The sequence below is a fragment of the Marmota marmota genome, unplaced genomic scaffold, assembly GCF_001458135.2.
Source record: "Marmota marmota marmota unplaced genomic scaffold, marMar, whole genome shotgun sequence".
NCBI classification, from domain to species: Eukaryota; Metazoa; Chordata; class Mammalia; order Rodentia; family Sciuridae; genus Marmota; species Marmota marmota.
In genome coordinates, this window is record NW_026000016.1 from 25,388,347 (window position 1) to 25,407,089 (window position 18,743).

The window sequence follows — 18,743 nt, forward strand, 5'->3', positions numbered from 1 at the left end:
AGGAGAGCAACTAAGAACAGAGTAGGGAGGAAGAGCATGAGAAGAAGATTAACATTAAACAGGGACGAGAGGTGGGAGGGAAAGGGAGAGAGAAGGGTAATTGCATGGAAATGGAAGGAGAACCTCATTGTTATACAAAATTACATACAAGAGGAAGTGAGGGGAAAGGGAAAAAAAACAAGGGGGAGAAATGAATTACAGTAGATGGGGTAGAGAGAGAAGATGGGAGGGGAGGGCAGGGGGGATAGTAGAGGATAGGAAAGGCAGCAGAATACAACAGACACTAGTATGGCAATATGTAAAACAGAGGATGTGTAACTGATGTGATTCTGCAATCTGTATACGGGGTAAAAATGGGAGTTCATAACCCACTTGAATCAAAGTGTGAAATATGATATATCAAGAACTATGTAATGTTTTGAACAACCAACAATAAAAATTTAAAAAAAATGTTTCATGGACAATAGAAAAATTCTTCATTTATTAAACATAAAACCTTTGACTTTTGCATGATTCAATCATTGTCCTTACCTTTCTTTCGACCAGATCTATTGCTCTGAAAAACGTGAATTAGAATTTCTCAGAATGGTTGTGTTTTATCAACTTCTTGAATTTTTAATTGCATGTGGTTGCACATATTTAAAGCAATGCTACTTCACATACATAATTATTGCATATCTCCTTTGTAAATTGTCTCTTATTCTTGCAGGATATTCTCCTTAAACCTGTTTCATGCTTTTACACTTTTATTCTACCTTGTCTGATCTTGTCCTTGCCATTCCTGATTTCTTTTTGCTTGCATTTTGTTTACTATCTTCATGACTTTAGTAGTGATATATAAATATCTGAGTTGACTTTTATTTTTTGCTGTATCCGAGGTTTCTATCTTTTCATGGATGAAATTATCTTCTTCATGTACAATCAAATAGCTGATGTACTCCTTTTCATTACTTTCATCTTTATCTTTACTATGTACTTTGATTTGTGGTTTTTTCATGTCCTTTTCATTGTTTTTGTTGGTATAATAATTTTTTGTCTTCTTGTTCATTTGAAAAATTTCACCCTCCTTTCCCATCCCTAATAGTTATTGTCTCTTTCCTGATATTTATGATCAAATATCTTCTTTGACAATTTTGTGAAAACAAGATCTTATCTGCCCAACTCAGGTATTATACTCGTCATTGCTCTGGCTCTTCAAAAAGAGTGTCTCTAGAGTGTTATTAAGGGGCTGGTGGTGTGGTTCAGCAGTAGAGCACTTGCCTAGCATGTGTGAGGCACTGGGTTCGATCGTCAGCACCACATATAAATAAATAAATAAAATAAAGGTATTGTGTCCAACTGCAACTAAAAAAAAAAAGTGGATATTAATTACACATGCCTCATACAACCCCTCCCCTACAAAAGACAAGGCTATGAGACCTTCTTCTTGCTTTGAGTTTCCTTATTTATCTTTCCTCCATCCATAGGTTTTGCTGAGGTAATTTGATGCCTTAATTTCAACATGTTATTAGATATTTTCATTGAAGAAAATATACTCTCTTTCAAAAATCCAAATTCTCCCTGTATAACCCCAGCCACTCTTTATTTAAATTTTAGTGTATATTGCAAGATTCATTCTTCATCACTATTTTTATCTTTTTCTCAATCTTCTCTCTTAAGATCTGTTTGGAGTCTTTTCCAACTTGTCAAGAATTCTTTCTCAAACATTTACTTCAGATGGGGTACATGACTCATTTATTCTCTGATAACTTTCAATCCTCTGTCAGGTGATACCTTGGCAGCAGAACTGATATTCAAATACTTAACCAGACATTGGCCAATCACTTGCAAAGGTGCTGGGTAGCAATTTTTCAGTTGTTGAATCCTGCACAATGTGTCCCTAGGAGGGGCAGGGAGGTGGGGAAGGGGTGGAGGCGCTTGAGGCCACAACTATTCCTATCTGATGTAGAAGTATTTCAATATTTTAACCAAAGATGTGGTTAAACCAGTAAGTTCTAGCTATGAAGCCATCCTGGGTATCATTTCCCTCCTGTCAGGAAACTAGATGTTATTTCACTGTAGTTTAGTTTTTAGTTCAACAGATGGCAAATGCCAATCTAATTTCTTTTCCTCTGAAAATAATTTTTTATGTCTTATGTCTTAAATAAGACTTTTCTTTAATTGGTGTATGTCTAGGTGTATGTGGGGTTTTTCCCCTTAAATTCTATATAAAAATTGGTGAACTTGAGCATTTTTCAGTTTTAAGAATTTCTTTAGGTCAGGGACATTTTTCTCCATTGTTTGATTTTTGTCTTTTTCCCATCTGTTATTTTGCCAACCCTTTTTTTTTTTACTCTTCTATTTAAAATATGTGTGTGTATGTGTGTGTGTGTGTGTGTGTGTGTGTGTGTGTATTTTAGGTCCACCAGAAAACGGAGCAGAAGGTACAGCGATGACCTACTTAACTCTTATCCCCACCCATGCACAACCTCCTCCACCCCGCCCCCCGCATTGTGCATTTTGCATCAGAGTGGTACGTCTATTACAACAGACAATGTATCTTTGACACATCATTATCACCCTCAGCCCCAGGGTTCACTCTAGCTCTTGTGCATTTGGTCAAAAATATAATGAAAAATATAATCCATCACTATAGTACCATACACAGTGGTTTCACTTCCCTAAGCATCCTCTGTGCTCTGCCTGCTCAGCCCTCCCTCCCAGCACCCCTGTTTTTCACAGGTATTGTCTTTTGGCCTTCCAAATCTTTTAATTTTTTTGTTCTTTCTTTCCATCTCTTTGCATTTTTTGCTTATATTTCAAGATATTGCTTTCATTTGATCATCCAGGAAATGCATTAGGATTTCTACAGTGAATGCTTTTTTCTTTCAATTTATCTATACATTTTAAATTTATGAAATCCTCTTTTCCAGACAGTACCTTGCATACTGTAATTGTGTTCCTATTCAAACGTTTCCATTCTATAATACCTGTACATTCTATCTGTCCTATTTCTGGTCTCTCCCTGGCTACTAGTCTTCATAAATGTAATGCCGCATATCTTTGCCTGCTCATGATTTTATACACCCTTGGAATCCAGGTCTAGTTATATATTTTTATTCTAATTGGTTACACATGACAGTCTGGGTCTAGTTCTTAAGTGTGTCTTCAGCAGTAGTCATTCTGTGAACCGTGAGAAAAGATGTACCAGCAGTGAGTCATCAGTTCCTTCTCCAGGAGAAAACCTCTCAATTCGCAGTCTTTTCAGCTGTAGAGGGTGGAGCCCTGCCAGCCTTAGGAGTGAGTGGTAAGGAGCCAGCTGGCTTCTTCATTTCTCTCCATGCTCCTTGGAGCCAGGGAAGCCAGCAGATGCCCTCAAGAACACTAACACAGGCTGAGGCTCCCCTTCCTCTAAGAGCTCATGAATCACACTCTGCTCTCTGCCCCAGTGCTTTCTGCTGTAGATCTCCAACATTTTGTAGGATCCAGAGGGGAAATAAGGCTTTCCAAGACTTTCCATGTCCCTGATATGCCAGAATCTAAGGTCCTGATTATACTTTACAGATCCCACCTGGATACTTCCCTGAGATGGTCCATTTATCCATGCGGTTGGTAGCTGTATAGAGGTTCCAAAGGAGGGTATCAGGGTATTATATTCAGTCTACTGCCTTCCTTGGAAAAAAAAATATGCACATATATTTAAGTGATTATTTTCTTCATCAATTTTTTAAAATTATATGTATTTTTTCACCAATATAATAGATGCACTATTTTTTTCTTTTTTTATTTGTTCTTTTTAGTTATACATGACAGTAGAATATATTTTGGCGTATCATACATACATAGAGTATAACTTCCCATTCTTGTGGTTGTACATGAAGTAGACTTATACTGATATTGTATTCACATATGAACATAAGAAAGTTATGACCAATTCATTCTATTGCCTTTCCCATTCCCATCCCTCCCTCTCCAATCTGGTGAACCTCCACTCCTTTCTCCCAGATGCACTATTTTTTTTAACTAATAGGATCAAAAAGTTATAATCCACTGCTAATATATACCAATGTGGAGATTCGTTGCTCATAACTCCCTTGAAGAGAGATGCTGTTACAGGGAATGAAAGTAGCTGATAGCCTCCAGTTGTGAGTGACTCTATATGCCTCAGCTTTCAAGCCAAGGCCACATGCTTCCTGGGAAGTCCCTCATCAAGAACTAGTGGGAGACTGGTGTTTGTAGCCAACAAGGGATTCCTCTATGGATGAGCTTTGCTCTAGAGCTCCTCATGGGGCTGGCCAACACTTACACTATAGGAAATATCTGAGCCTTTTCCCATCCGATCATCATGTCTTCCTCTTGTACTTTCACAGGTCAGCCTAGCACCGGAGTCTGAAGGTTCTCCCTGACTTCTTGCTTCTTGTACTCCTTATCTTTCACAGGTGTTGACCTCAATAAATCTCCTGCCTTTCTAACTTTGTCTTAGTATTGGCTTCCTGCAGCCAATTGACACCATCTGTGTTAGTCAGCTTTTTGTTGCTGTGACCAAAAATATCTGACAACAACTTAGAAGAGGAAATGTTTATTTGGTCTTAAGGTTTCAGAGGTCTCCACCCACCATCAACCAACTCCATTGCTCCGGGCCTGAGGTGAGGCAGTACATCATGGTGGAAGGGCATTTCAGAGGAAAACAGTTTAGCTCATGGCAACTGTGAAGTATGGAGGGGGTGTAGGGAGGGATGACCCAGGGACAAGATAGAGTCCAGAAGTATGACCCAGTGAACTGCTTCCACCAGCCATGCCCTGCCTGCCTAGTTACCACTCATTCAGACTGTTTATCTACCAGATGGATTAATCCACGGATGAGGTCACAGCCCATAATCTAATCATTTCATCTCTGAACATTCCCGAATTGCCTAACACATGAGTATTTCAGGGGAAACCTCATATCCAAACCACAACACCACCCAAGAGAAATTCTTACAAGTATCAAGTAATAGTCTGCTTTTCATCACTCTGGAAAAATATCCAAGACAATCAACTTGAAAAGAAGAAAATTTTGGCTCACAGTTTTGGAGGTTTCACTCTGTTGGCTCTTGCTTTCAGGCCTGTGTCTAGGCACTATATCATGGTGGGGAGTCCATGGTTGAACAAGGTGCTTATCTCATGGCAGCTAGGAAGCAAAAATAGAGAGATGAGAGTTTGAGGTCCCCCAATCCCCTTGTCAACCATGCCTCAATGACCTACCTCTCCCTCTAGCCTCCACCTCTTAAAGGTTCACCACCTCTGAATAGCATCATAGGTTGAGAACCAAGCCTTCAATGTTTATCCAAACCATAGCAATGTCAAAGAATATTTCTGATAATACTATTCATACCAAAATGAAACAAAATTTGAAACCACACAACTAAGACCTCTATAGTGGCAAAGATACCATGTGTTATTTATTTGTTTAATTGAAGACAAAAAATCTTAGAACTAAAAAGGACCTTAGTTCAAAGGATGTAAACTGGTAGCCTTTGGGGATAAGCCCTGCCCACAAAAGTGTTTGCTTGGCAGGCAAAGTGTCATTAAAAATTGTAGTATGTATGACTCCAACCAGGTTTAATTATCTCTAATTTACCACTGTTTGTCCTATACATTATTGTTACACTGGCCTAATTCACATATTTATCTTATGAATTTGGACCCTCTGGATATTTGAATTCACATCCCAAATAGATCTGAACATTGAGGTGAAGTGATTCACCCATGTTCACACTTATGTTGCCTTGTGTATACCTGTAGAGAATGAAAGAATGTCACCTGTGCAGGTATTATTAAGCATTCTCAATAGGAGTGATATCACTCCCAAAGGAGCAAGAACGGTTTCAGGGGGGAGGGGCAGGAATCTTGCTCATTTCATCTATAAAGCACAGAGAGTCCATAAATATATATATATAAAGTGTATCTGTGGCATTAAAATTTCACAGTGGAGGCCAATTAGAAAAAAAATATTTTAAAAGGCTCCTTAAGGGGACAATAATGAAAAAAGGTTGAGAAACATTGAACCATATGTTCAATAAATGTTTGTGAATTTTTTCTTTATGTAGGGATTGTAGATACAACACTGCATAAAATAAAACTGTTTCCTGTTCTCAGGTGAGAGAGAAACTCTAAACTCACAGGCCTAGATTTGGATGTTAGACCTGCCACCCACTGGCTCTATGACAGTGGGTAAAAATTTTAATTTTTACATTTCTTGGTTCTTTTATGTGTAAAATAGTTGTTCGATATTAATAGTGAGAGAATTCAATGAACCAATGCAAATTACTTAGCACAGTGCCTGATAGATAACAAATGATCGCTTCACATTAGCTACTAAGTAATAAATGAATATATAACTTCAAATTGTTGCAAATGTGCTAGCTATCAATTCATCACCCCTCATTTTCATGTTAACCCTTCCTTGCCTGCTCTATGAAAATGGATTTGGACCCTTTACGTTTTATTTTAACCTTTGTTTACCTGGCAGTCACCTTCACCAATAAAAGAAGCTGAAAAGGCATCACAGAAGAAAAGGGTTTTCCTTCCTGGTTCTGATATGATCTCTTCTGTCACCTGCCCTGGAGCAGCTTTGCCACCATCTACTCCTGTAGCACAAATAAGGCTTCCCCAGCACTCAACTCCAACAATACAAGCAGCTTCTCCAGTATCTGATGTGTAACCAATAGCATCCTAAAGACAACAGTTGTCCTGTACCCCTCCTCTGAGGTGGTTTTGTAACTGGATGTCTCCACTGAGACTGTTCTCCATAAACAGCTTTTTCCAGCATCTTGGAAGAGAGTTTCCCAGCAGGTGGCAGAGAAGTTTCCAGTAAGTTCTATTGGCATGCCATCACAGCAGCTTGCTCTGCCATTCAGTGAGCCAGGGTCTTTCCTTCTCCAACAAGGTCTGAGCGCTGAAGTATGAGAGCTCTTCCTTGTGCACCCTGTGTCATCTCTAGAGCAGCTGGTGACTGTTACTGATGTCCACTATTCTTATATTCTTTAGAGTTCTCTTTATGTTTTACTAGCCAGTCCCAAGTTGTAGCAATAGTTTTTATGTTAAAAATTTCCCATTCACGATGAAAGATTTGAGAACACTAATCTCCAGGATATATAAAGAACTCAAAAAACTTAACACCAAAAAAACAAACAACCCAATCAATAAACAGGCTAAGGAGCTGAACAGACACTTCTCAGAGGAAGATAAGTATTCAATCAACAAATATATGAAAAAATGTTCAGCATCTCTAGTAATTAGAGAAATGCAAATCAAAACTACTCTAAGATTTCATCTCACACCAGATAGAATGGCAGCTATTATGAAGACAAACAACAATAAGTGTTGGCGAGGAGGTGGGAGAGAAGGCACACTCATACACTGCTGGTGGGACTGCAAATTGGTGCAACCAATAAGGAAAGCAATATGAAGCTTTCTTAGAAAACTTGGAATGGAACCACCATTTGACCCATCTATCCCACTCCTCTGTCCATATACAAAGGACTTAAAATTAGCATACTATAGTAACACAGCCACATCAATGTTTATAGCAGCTCCGTTCATGAGAGATAACCTGTAGAACCAACCTAGATGCCCTTCAATAGATGAATGGATTAAGGAACTGTGGTTCCTTTAATACTGAATATTATTCAGCATTAAAAAAGAATAAAATTATGGCATTTGCCCATAAATGGATGGAGTTAGAGAATATCATGCTAAACAATGTTAGCCAATCCCAAAAAAGCAAAGGCCAAATGTTCTCTCTGATCAATGGATGCTGGTCCATAATGGGGGCAGGGGAGATGGAGAAACTCTGATTGGGCAAAGAAGAGGAGGGGAAGAGAGGGGGTCTGGGGGCAAGAAAGATGGTGCAATGAACTGGAAATTATTACCCTAGGTACATGTATGACTGCACATATGGTGCAATACTACATGGTGTACAATCAGAGAAATGAAAAATTGTGCTGCAATTGTGTACAATGAATCAAAATACATTCTCCTGTCATATATACCTAACTAAAATAAATAAATAAAAATTTTTAAAAATTCCCCATTCAAATTAATATGTGATTTCTCTCTCCTAACAAGACTTAGATTGATACAGGTGCCCTGAGACCAAAGAGTTTGAAAACCATTGTTTTAGAATACTAGTTCCATAGTATTACAATAGATATTATCTGTGTCAAATAAAATGGGTCAAATGAAAGGTAGAAAAGTGGTGGAAGTGGTATATGTGTGTGCATGCATGTGTATGTTAATGGAGCACTTAATGGGACTAATATTCTAAGGATCATACTATAAGAAATGCCAAGTTAGTAGTTGTATCTACTAATTTTGGAATCAACTATTTTGCTCTTTCTCTTTTTTATTAATTTTTTTTATTTATACATGACAGCAGAATGCATTACAATTCATATTACACATATAGAGCACAATTTTTCATATCTCTGGTTGTATACAAAGTATATTCACACCAATTCATGTCTTCATATGTGTACTTTGGATAATAATGTTCATCACATTCCACCATCATTTCCAACCCCAGGCCCTCCCAGGCTCCCCCTCCCAAACCCACTATGAATCAGGCTCCTTATATCAGAGAAAATATTCAGCATTTGGTTTTTTGGGATAGGCTAACTTCACTTAGCATTATTTTCTCTAACTCCATCCATTTACCTGCAAATGCCATGATTTTATTCTCTTTTATTGCTGAGTAATATTCCACTGTGTATATATGCCACATTTTTTATCCATTCATCTACTGAAGGGCATCTAGGTTGGTTCCACATTTTAGCTATTGTGAATTGTGATGCTATAAACATTGATATAGCTGTGTCCCTGTAGTATGCAGTTTGAAGTCCTTTGGATATAAACCGAGGAGAAGGATAGCTGGGTCAAATGGTGGTTCCATTCCCAGTTTTCCAAGGAATCTCCATACTGCTTTCCAGATTGGCTGCACCAATTTGGAGTCCCACCAGCAATGTATGAGTGTACCTTTTCCCCCACATCCTCGCCAACACTTATTGTTGTTTGTCTTCATAATAGCTGCCATTCTGACTGGAGTGAGATGATATCTTAGAGTAGTTTTGATTTGCATTTCTCTAATTGCTAGTGATGATGAACATTTTTTCATATATTTGTTGATTGATTGTACATCATCTTCTGAGAGTGTCTGTTTAGGTCCTTGACCCATTTATTATTAATTGAGTTATTTGGGTTTTTTTGGTGCTTAGCTTCTTGAGTCTTTATATATCCTAGAGATTAGTGTTCTGTTGGATGTGTGAGGAGTAAAGATTTGCTCCCAAGATGTAGGCTCTCTATTCACCTCACAGATTGTTTCTTTTTGCTGAGAATAAACTTTTTACTTTGATTCCATCCCATTTATTGATTCTTGATTTTAATTCTTGTGCTACAAGAGTCTTTTTAAGAAAGTTGTGGCCTAATTCCACATGATGGAGTTTAGGGCCTACTTTTTCTTCTATTAGACACAGGGTCTCTGGTTTTATTCCTAAGTCCTTGATCCATTTTGAGTTGAGTTTTGTGCATGGTGAGAGATAGGGGTTTAATTTCATTTTGTTGCATATGGATTTACAGTTTTCCCAGCACTCTTTGTTGAAGGGACTATCTTTTCTCCAGTGCGTGTTTTTTGGCACCTTTGTCAAAAAGTAGCTCACCTTCCTTTAAATCTATTGTTGTCCCTTTGTACACTATTTCATTGTTCATTCTCTAATTTATGGCTCTTCAGGTTTTCATCTTTGTTTCTTCTCTGACCCATGAAAGGTTTTTCCTCCCCAATCCTGGGACATATTTCCAGCTGTTTACCACAAGAATGAGTCCACAGCAGCTTCTAGTGAAATGGAGTGTGATATTTTTGTAGGTTGAGTCCTCGGCAAAGACAAACAGTATAACACACTGTCTACGTGGACTGGGGAAGAGCAGTAATGGCATTAGCCTAACCATTGGGAATGGCTTGTGTCATTGGGTTTCATATGTACATCAATGTGGTTTTTTTCCTTCAAAACAATATGGACCATTTTAAGTTTCTCCCTGCAGAAGTATCAACTCAGAACAATATTTTTTTCAGTTATGTTGAAACTGAGAAAAATGGCGTCTGAAAAAGCTGCCAACTTCACACAGAAAGTTCAGCTCACCAAATGCCATAACTGAATAACTTCCAAGTGGTTATACCTTCAAAAATATGTGATACATAGGAAACAATAGCTACTGATGAGGAAGAATTGACTCATTAACGGACACTGAAGCCCATGGGAAACTGCCAAAACTTTCATTCAGTCTTTAGGTGAGGTAGAAAGCAGCCCTCATTTGCTCTTCACCTCCAACCCTGGCCTTGTCCTTCCTTTGAATTAAATTCTGCAACTGCCACATGCAAACGTCCTGCGCTAGTGTCATGGGTGCTACAAATGGAAACAGAACACAGTGGTCTTCCAAAGCCCAAGTGGGTTAGAACTGAGATGGAGACACAGCCATGTGTGTTTGCATTTTAAAGTGATAGAGGAGACAGGAGGAGGGGTGAGAAGAGGACACAGGAAATAGGAAATAAAGAACAAGAAGAGGACATTGAGCAAGTAGGAATTTCCCCCCACCTATAAGTCAGGAAGTAGAAATGAGCTGCCCAAACCTGGAGCCTGGGTTAACTGCTTCTCACACAAGTTCTCCTTGGCTCTTTGCATCTCCATAGGTCAGCACAGACTTTCATATGGAATTAGATGTCCTGAGCTGAAAGGGACACCTCAATGACATCGTGCTTCACCTCCTTTCACAGTGGGTTCTAAGTGAAGGTGAACCCACCTCTGAATGGGGAGGTAGCACTTCCAGAAGAGGCTGTCCCACCATCAACCCTGCTCATGATTTTTCTCCCGTGGTAGGTATGATGACCATTAATCCCCAAGGCCCCAGAGCATACTAACAAAACCTGTTGTGATGGGTGCTCTCGTTCTGGAACCAGTTAGTGGTCAAGGAATTTCATTTTTTGTGACAGGAGATCATAGCAGGGACTCATGTACTGGGGAGATTTTACAGGCACAGATATCAAGGTTCCCACTCCTGAAATCAGAATTTCTGAGGGTGTGTTATGATATGGGGATTTTTAAAAACTTACGAAGGAAATATTACAAATTTTCACCTTTGCTTTGTCATTGTTCCCATCTGTTCTCTTTCTCTATATATACATGTATATGTTTACATATTCATATAGACATACACACACGTAAAATTGCTTTTTTCTGAAACATTTGGGATTCAATTGCAAACACGGCACTGCTTTACTCCTAAATACTTCAGTGTGTATTATCCTCAAATAAGAACACTCTCTTGATATTATCACAACATGATTATTCAAATTAGAAAACAAACATTGACACAATATTATATACAACAAATTGCTCCTTTCTGGTGCCTTGGGTGTATGATTTGCTTTTAAATATATGTCACACATGCTGTTGAGCAATCTTTTGGTTTTTCATTCAATAAAGATATTGAATATCTCATCTCCATTAGCATAAATCTATGACACTTCCTTTATTCTCATATAATATTAACTATTAATTCACCACATTAAAAAAAAAGTATGATGGGGATTCTGATATGATCTTATGGTCAGGAACCACTGCCTCACAGGATCCCCAGTGCTCAGTCCTATACTAGAACCTCAGAGAGATGCATGATACCTGAAAGAGAGCACTAGGCAGGTGCCTATCCCAGCAATCTGGAGACATCATGCTTTCTTTCCACCCCTAAATTTTATTGATAAATACAGACAAGTTGGGAGAATATTGCAATGAATTCCCTTATATCCATCATCTAGATTCTACCGTTAATATTTTACTATACTTGCTGTCTGTATATCTATCCATCTATTCTTTCTTCTATCTATCCATTAATTTGTCTTAATTTTGATGCATATTAAACTAAACTTTGGACATCAGTACATTTCCTTCTAACCATTTCAGTACATGGATCATTCATTAAAGCTCATTTGTTTTTTATTCCATCTGGGGTAAAATTTGTATTAAACAAAATGTACAAATCTTAAGCATGCATTGTGTAATCCAATGCAAACATCTGTGTGATCTAAACTGCTTTCAAGCTACAGAATATTACCATGATCCCAGAAATCTCCCTTCAGCCCCTTCTCAATCAATCCCCTCTCCTACTTCCCAAAGGCAACCACCAATCTGGTTTTCCTCCACTATAGTAATTTTCTCTGTTCTAAAATTTCACATTAACAGAATTACATGTATCTACTCTTTTGTACTTCTTTCACTTAGCATGACATTTTGAGATTTATTCTCTTTTTTTGCATATTCTAGTAACTTGTTCCTTTTTATCGCTGCTTTGTATCCCATTGTATAAATATACTAATTTGTTTTCCTTTTTTTCTATTGTAGCATCATGTATGGTTGAGAGAGTAATCATTGGTTTCAGACTGTATTTGTGAGAGATATCACTACCCTATACTAAAATGTATCTTATACAAAGCAAATACACCATACCTTCCTCTGGGATTGTAATTTTGAGAACATCAATGGGGAATCATGTGTGGAACAAAAACTTCAGAGACAATTAAAAGAATGTAGAAGCAGAATACGTTCAATAGTGCTTTGATTTTTCTTGTTTTTAAAGGGAACCTCCCTCCCTGTGTGTCCTCATCTAATGAATCCATCAATTATGTAATTATGCAATTACATTTTATCATAATTAACTTTTTATTTATCTGTCTCTCCAATTAACTGGAAGCTTTTCTATAGCAGACGCTGTCATGCATGTATCCCCAGCATAGAACCAGACACAGAGTAAACGGTTTATGAATGAATAAATGAATGAATGAGTGAATGAAAACAAAATTCATTGAATGTCTTCCTTACCCAAGCTTTAGCCTTGATAAATTCTGTACATAATTTTGGTAGTATTTTCTTATATCAGCTTATCTATAGCTATAGAACATTTCAATTGTTGTTTCAGTTATATGTGATTTGATTTCTAACAAGACTTTTAAAACTTGATGCCAGGGGTAAGGATGTGTCTTCTATATCCTTCCACAGAGTGTTGGAATGAAATGCTGAACAACAGAATTGATGGTGGAATCAAAGTTCTTATTTGATACAACAGAATCCTGACTCCCAGAGGGTGCCGAGAAGTTAGAGTTCCACCTCCTGGTTCTTCAAGAAGAACCAGAAGCACCTGGAGGATGGACAGTGTCATTTGTACTTTGATGAAGTAGTTGGCACTCAAGAAATACTCAGCAGAAGAAAAGAAGGAAGGACTGGAGGAAAGAAGGAGATGGGAGGAAACAAGATGCTGTGGCTTAGAGTTGTAAAATGATTCCACCAAAACTTACATCAGAACCTACCCTTCTTTTCCAGTCCGGCTCTGTTTCTACTAGACTATTTGCATTTTTAACATTACTAATGTTGTCAAAAATGGCATCTATTTTCCTTTTACTGATGGCAATTTAATCATGAAAAGCAGTTGCTTTGCTTCACTGCAGCTGTTGCCTCCATGTACCTGAAATGCCAGTGCTCCAGCTGTCTTGATTGAGAGGCCTAGTCTGCAAGAAAACAAGACAAAATACTTTGCTGCCTTAATTCTAGTGGGAATTTAATTTAATTAGCATCTGATTTACACAATGCACTTCTGACAGCTGTGTTTGTGGAGTCTCTGTGGAAGCAAGAAATTACCATCCATTGAAATCATCATCAAAGCGTATTTATCATCCTGCCGCATCTTTCCAGCCTTGAGCACTGGGGACTTCTGTGTGTTTATGGCACGCTTCTTGGAGGTTACAGTAAATAATACTCAAGTAAGTACACCAGGGTGTGGAGTGTTTAGTGCAGGCTTGTTCCAAAGCCTTAATAGGATGAATCTGGAAATGAGGCTTTGCAGGTTTGATCAAAGGACAGGTGTCTTTTAATGTTGGGTTTTAAGGATCTCAAATTCTCATGCTTAGCACCTGGGCAAAGGGGGACACTAAGCAGTGGCATTTAGGGGCTTGTGCAGTCATTCTGCTGATGGTGGCTCAGGAAGGATATAGGAGATCTGGAATGTGGACTCCCACAGGGGCCTCTCCTTAAGGACCTGGAGCTGGATTGGGGCAAACAAGGGTTTGGTTCTAAGGTCTTAACCATCCTCATGTTCCCCAGTGCCTGGCACATGATGTATAGTCATTGAATAGTGAGTGAATGAATGGATGAATGAATGAGGTCATGAAACAAAGTCCTTGCTCAATAGGCCACACTTTTTGTTAGCTATTTACTAAAATATCTAATAACTGTAAGGATCAGAAGCATCTCTCAAGTAGGAGCTGAGAGTAATTTCCAAGGATGAAATCATGAAAAGAATGAGACCACTGTCTCCAAGACTCCATGGGAGGACAGAGTCCTAACTTTGCTATCAGCTAACAAACACAGCTGGACTGTTCTCAGGAACACTAACCCGCCCTTTGTACTTTGTACTTCTCTAAGCACCAGTCCTTTCCCTCCTTCTAAAATACCCATATCAGAATGGAGCTGAGTGCTTTCTCATATTGTGAGACATTTTAAAATAATCTCACTTCTAACTGCTGTGGAAAATATTTTATAGAATATGACCTGGAAGGCACCTCAAAGTTTGACCGAAGGATGGCCTTGAGTTGAATGTAGCTTAAAGTCTCAGACCAACACTACCCGGGATTCAGGACTGGGAGCTATACAAACTAAAATCAAGAGCAATGGGCACTGATCATGAGACAACAACATGGGACTATACCTTGAAAATCACAAGTGCACCCAACATATTATTGGACCCATCAACCTGTCAGCTCCCCAGATCCATTTAAAACCCTCTTTCCACGGGCTGGGGTTGTGGCTCAGTGGTAGAGCACTTGCCTAGCACATGTGAGGCACTGGGTTTGATCCCCAGCACCACATAAACAAACAAACACAACTCTCTTTTCCATCTGATCTTGGAGACAGATTTGAGCAAACTTCCTGTTTCTCATTGGTTAACCTTCAATAAATATCCTTCTTCTTGCAAAACGAGTGCCAAGGAATTGGCTTCTTTGCATGTAGGCAGTAAGTCCTTGCAGGGTATCAATCAGATATGATTGACATGACTGCCCAGTGTTTAAGATTAGTCCAGTCATTCAGTGTTTTTCTCATCCATCCCCACCCGCCCTGTGTTCAATAAATCCATTATCTCAAGAATTATTAACATAGGCTGGGGCTGGGCTCAGTGGTAGAGTGCTTGTCCTGCACGTATGAGGCACTGGGTTTAATCCTTAGCACCACATAAAAATAAATAAAGATATTAAAAAAATATATTAAAAAATAATTATTAGTATGACCATAAATCATTGTAATCCTGGCAGGAGGTATATAAGATGAGAGAGGTAATAACCAGATACAGAGAGGGAAGAATACATGACTAGAGCTGCAGGGAAGGTTTCAAAGAGGTGGCATTAGACCTGAGCCTTGAATACTACAAATCCCTTATTGGAGTCAATTGTTTTACTAAGAAGAGATAAGAGGTAAGAATCTCAAGGAGGGGAAATTATGCAAACAGAGATGAAAAGGTGTGAAACAAGATTTTTTTAAAGGAACAAGGAGCTTAGCTTATAGATATAGAAAAGATAAGTGAGGCATAAGAACATAAATAACTTTGAAGAATTTAAAATTTTATTATGTAAGCATCTGGGATCTTTGAAATGTTTTGAGAAGGAGTGTGACCTGATTAGATTCACAGTTAGGAATCAGACCCTCTGGTATGAAGGTAAAGAATAGACAAGGAGGGGCTGGGGTTGTGACTCAGCAATACATCAATTGCCTTGCACGTGTGAGCACTGGGTTTGATCCTCAGCATAAAAATAAATAAATAAATACATAAATAAAACAATAAGACGAAGATATTGTGTTCATCTACAACCAAAAAAAAAAAAAAAAGATAGACAAGGAGGGAAAGAGAGACTTTTCATGTTCTCCCTACTTAGAGACATTATCATTTCCTATAGGTCCAACTGGGTACAGTAGTGCATGCCCATAGTAATCCCAGCTACTCGGGAGGCCAAGTGAGGCAGGAGGATCACAAATTCAAGGACAGCTTGGGCAACTTAGTAAATCCCTTGAAAATCGCAACTGCACCCAAGATATTATTAGACCCATCAATCCTGGGTTTGACCCTGTTTCAAAATAAAAAATCAAAAGGGCTGGGAATGCATCTCAATGGTAGAGAGCCCCTGGGTTCAATCCCCCCTACCAAAAAACAAAACAAAACAAAACAAAAACAAACAAACAAATGGGGGGACAAATAGGTCCAGCAGTAAAATATGGAAGCAGGATTTGAAATGAATTTCCCAGATACCATAAAGAACGAATTGTCAGGATTTAGCAATGGAGAGATTGAGAGCTGATATTCAAGCTTGCCCCTAAAGTACTGAAGTTTCCAATTCACCTTACTGCAAGAATAGGGACTTCATTACAAAGAGCCACGTCTAAGGAGATGCCAGTAAACATAAAAAAAATGTTTCCTGCTTTAGCATGTCATTCACACCTGGTAAATGTCTATTTCCTTGGCAACCTCCAAGGAAGGTTCTTATGGAATATTAGAGTCACTTTACAGATTACCTGGTTTAGGGTTTCTCAAAATAAGTTCTTCAGATTATTGCTTCTCCCAATGCTACATGTACAAGTGATTTTATAATCAAAAACTCTGGAAATTACTGTAGACTCTCTACCTCTTGTAGCTTCACACATTAATATTTGTACAGGAACAAAATTATTCTCATTTTTTAGTTACTCTGAAGATGGCCTATGTCTCTTTCTTAACCAGGGGTTTTAAGACTCCATTTGTCCTATCTTGCTCTGTTCTCTCATTTCCACCTCAGGCAGGAAGCTGTTTCAGGTTGGCAAAGAGCTTAACCTCTCTCTGTCATCTCTTTCTACCTTTCTAGCAGAAAGACAAAATTGGTTGCTGAGTACTTGGGGACCAGTTGAGAGGAAACCTCTCAATTCACTCTGACCCAGAATAGAGTTCCTAATCTGGCCCCCTGTAAGTCAATGTCTCTTCTTTTCAAAATGAAGAATATTCTTCATTCATTTTATTGGTCCCATTGCTCTATGTACAACTCTCAAAATACTGTCTCCCTCCTTCCCATGGAGTCTGATCTCAGCAGCCAAGGATCTTTGTCTCGGTGCTACTCTCTGACCTCAGTTATTGAGGTTACACTCCTGAGAAAGTTCCCTCGGTTTAGCTGCTCATGGTGTGAAAGTATAAAAATTATTTCTCCACAAACTCTTACTTTCCTCAGGGAAGCGATTTGGGTTGTATATATCCCACACAAGTGACACATTTTGTAGATACTGGCTAAAATGAACCATCTCTAGCTGTTTATAAATGTTGGGGAGTGTTGAATATAACACATTTCATTTCCCACAAAATCATACCTCTAGTGAGAATTCAAGCAGAGACACGCATAAGAATAATCTCTAGCATACGTTCTAACTGTACAATTTACAGCTTCTAAGTATTATTCCACAGGGGTGGAGGAGACTAAAGGAGATGAAGTAACACTGATGGGTGCCACTGGAATAGAGCTTGGACTAGTGTGTTCACATAATGGGACCATAATTCATTCTCACCCTTCTTAAGGAGGCTGTTTTTATTATTCCTCTTCAAGACAAGACTGATGCTTGACCTGTATAATGTCCAGCCAGCTAAAAAAAAAACAAAAACTGGAACTGAAATCTAGGTTCCCTGGCTCTTGAATGCTCTATGTATTTCTTTTAAACGCCAAGACACGTTCCCATTCCCAGATTCCAAGCATTCACTTTCAGGCTCTGGTGGGAACTGCTGGGCCTGTCTTTCATCTACTCACTGTCCCACAGCCAGCTGGATGTGAGACTTGAAATTCTCCATTATATACGGTTCTACGTGATTGCACAATTCATCTGTGAGCAGAGGGAACACAGACCCAGGTATTTCTTCGTAAATATTAGGATGCTGGACGTCATTTGGTGAGCCATGGGGAGCCAAGAAAAGGGGTTTTGCGTAAGATTGGAAGACTTTAAACGTGTTTAAATTTGGACTGTATGAAAAAAAAACATGAAGCAGAGTAAAGAACGATCCTGCACATTGCATAATGGTAATGTTGGCCAACTGGCCTGTAGAGTAGCTCACTAAATATGGTAGTGGTAACTTCCTAAGTGCATGTTGGATACCATCTGTATCCATCACAGTTTTCCAGAGAAACAGAATCAAAAAGAATTATTTCAAGGGATTGGCTCACATACTTCCTGGGGCTGGCAGGTCTGAAGTCTGTTGGGCAGGCTAGCAGGCTGGGAACTCAGGCAAGATTTGATGCTGTAGTTTTAAAGCAGAATGTCTTCCTTTCCAGAAAAACCTTTTTTAAAGGCCTTCAACTGATTGGAAAAGGCCCACCCTCTCTACTAAGATCAATCATCTCTACATAAAGTCAACTGATTATGGCTATTAACCACATCTATGAAATGCCTCCACAGCAGCACCTAAATTAAGCTTTCATTAAATAACTGGGTACTAGGACCTTTGCAAGTTGGCACATAAAACTATACATCACCTCATCCAATGAGGAAAAAAATGGATATTTAAATCAGTTGCTTAAAATGAGCATTAATAGTTTATATATAAAGCTTTAAGAACTACCTTCTTACAATTTGAAGATCAAGTAGGTTTCCTCTCCATCAACACATTCTTGAGAACCATCATGTCCTTGG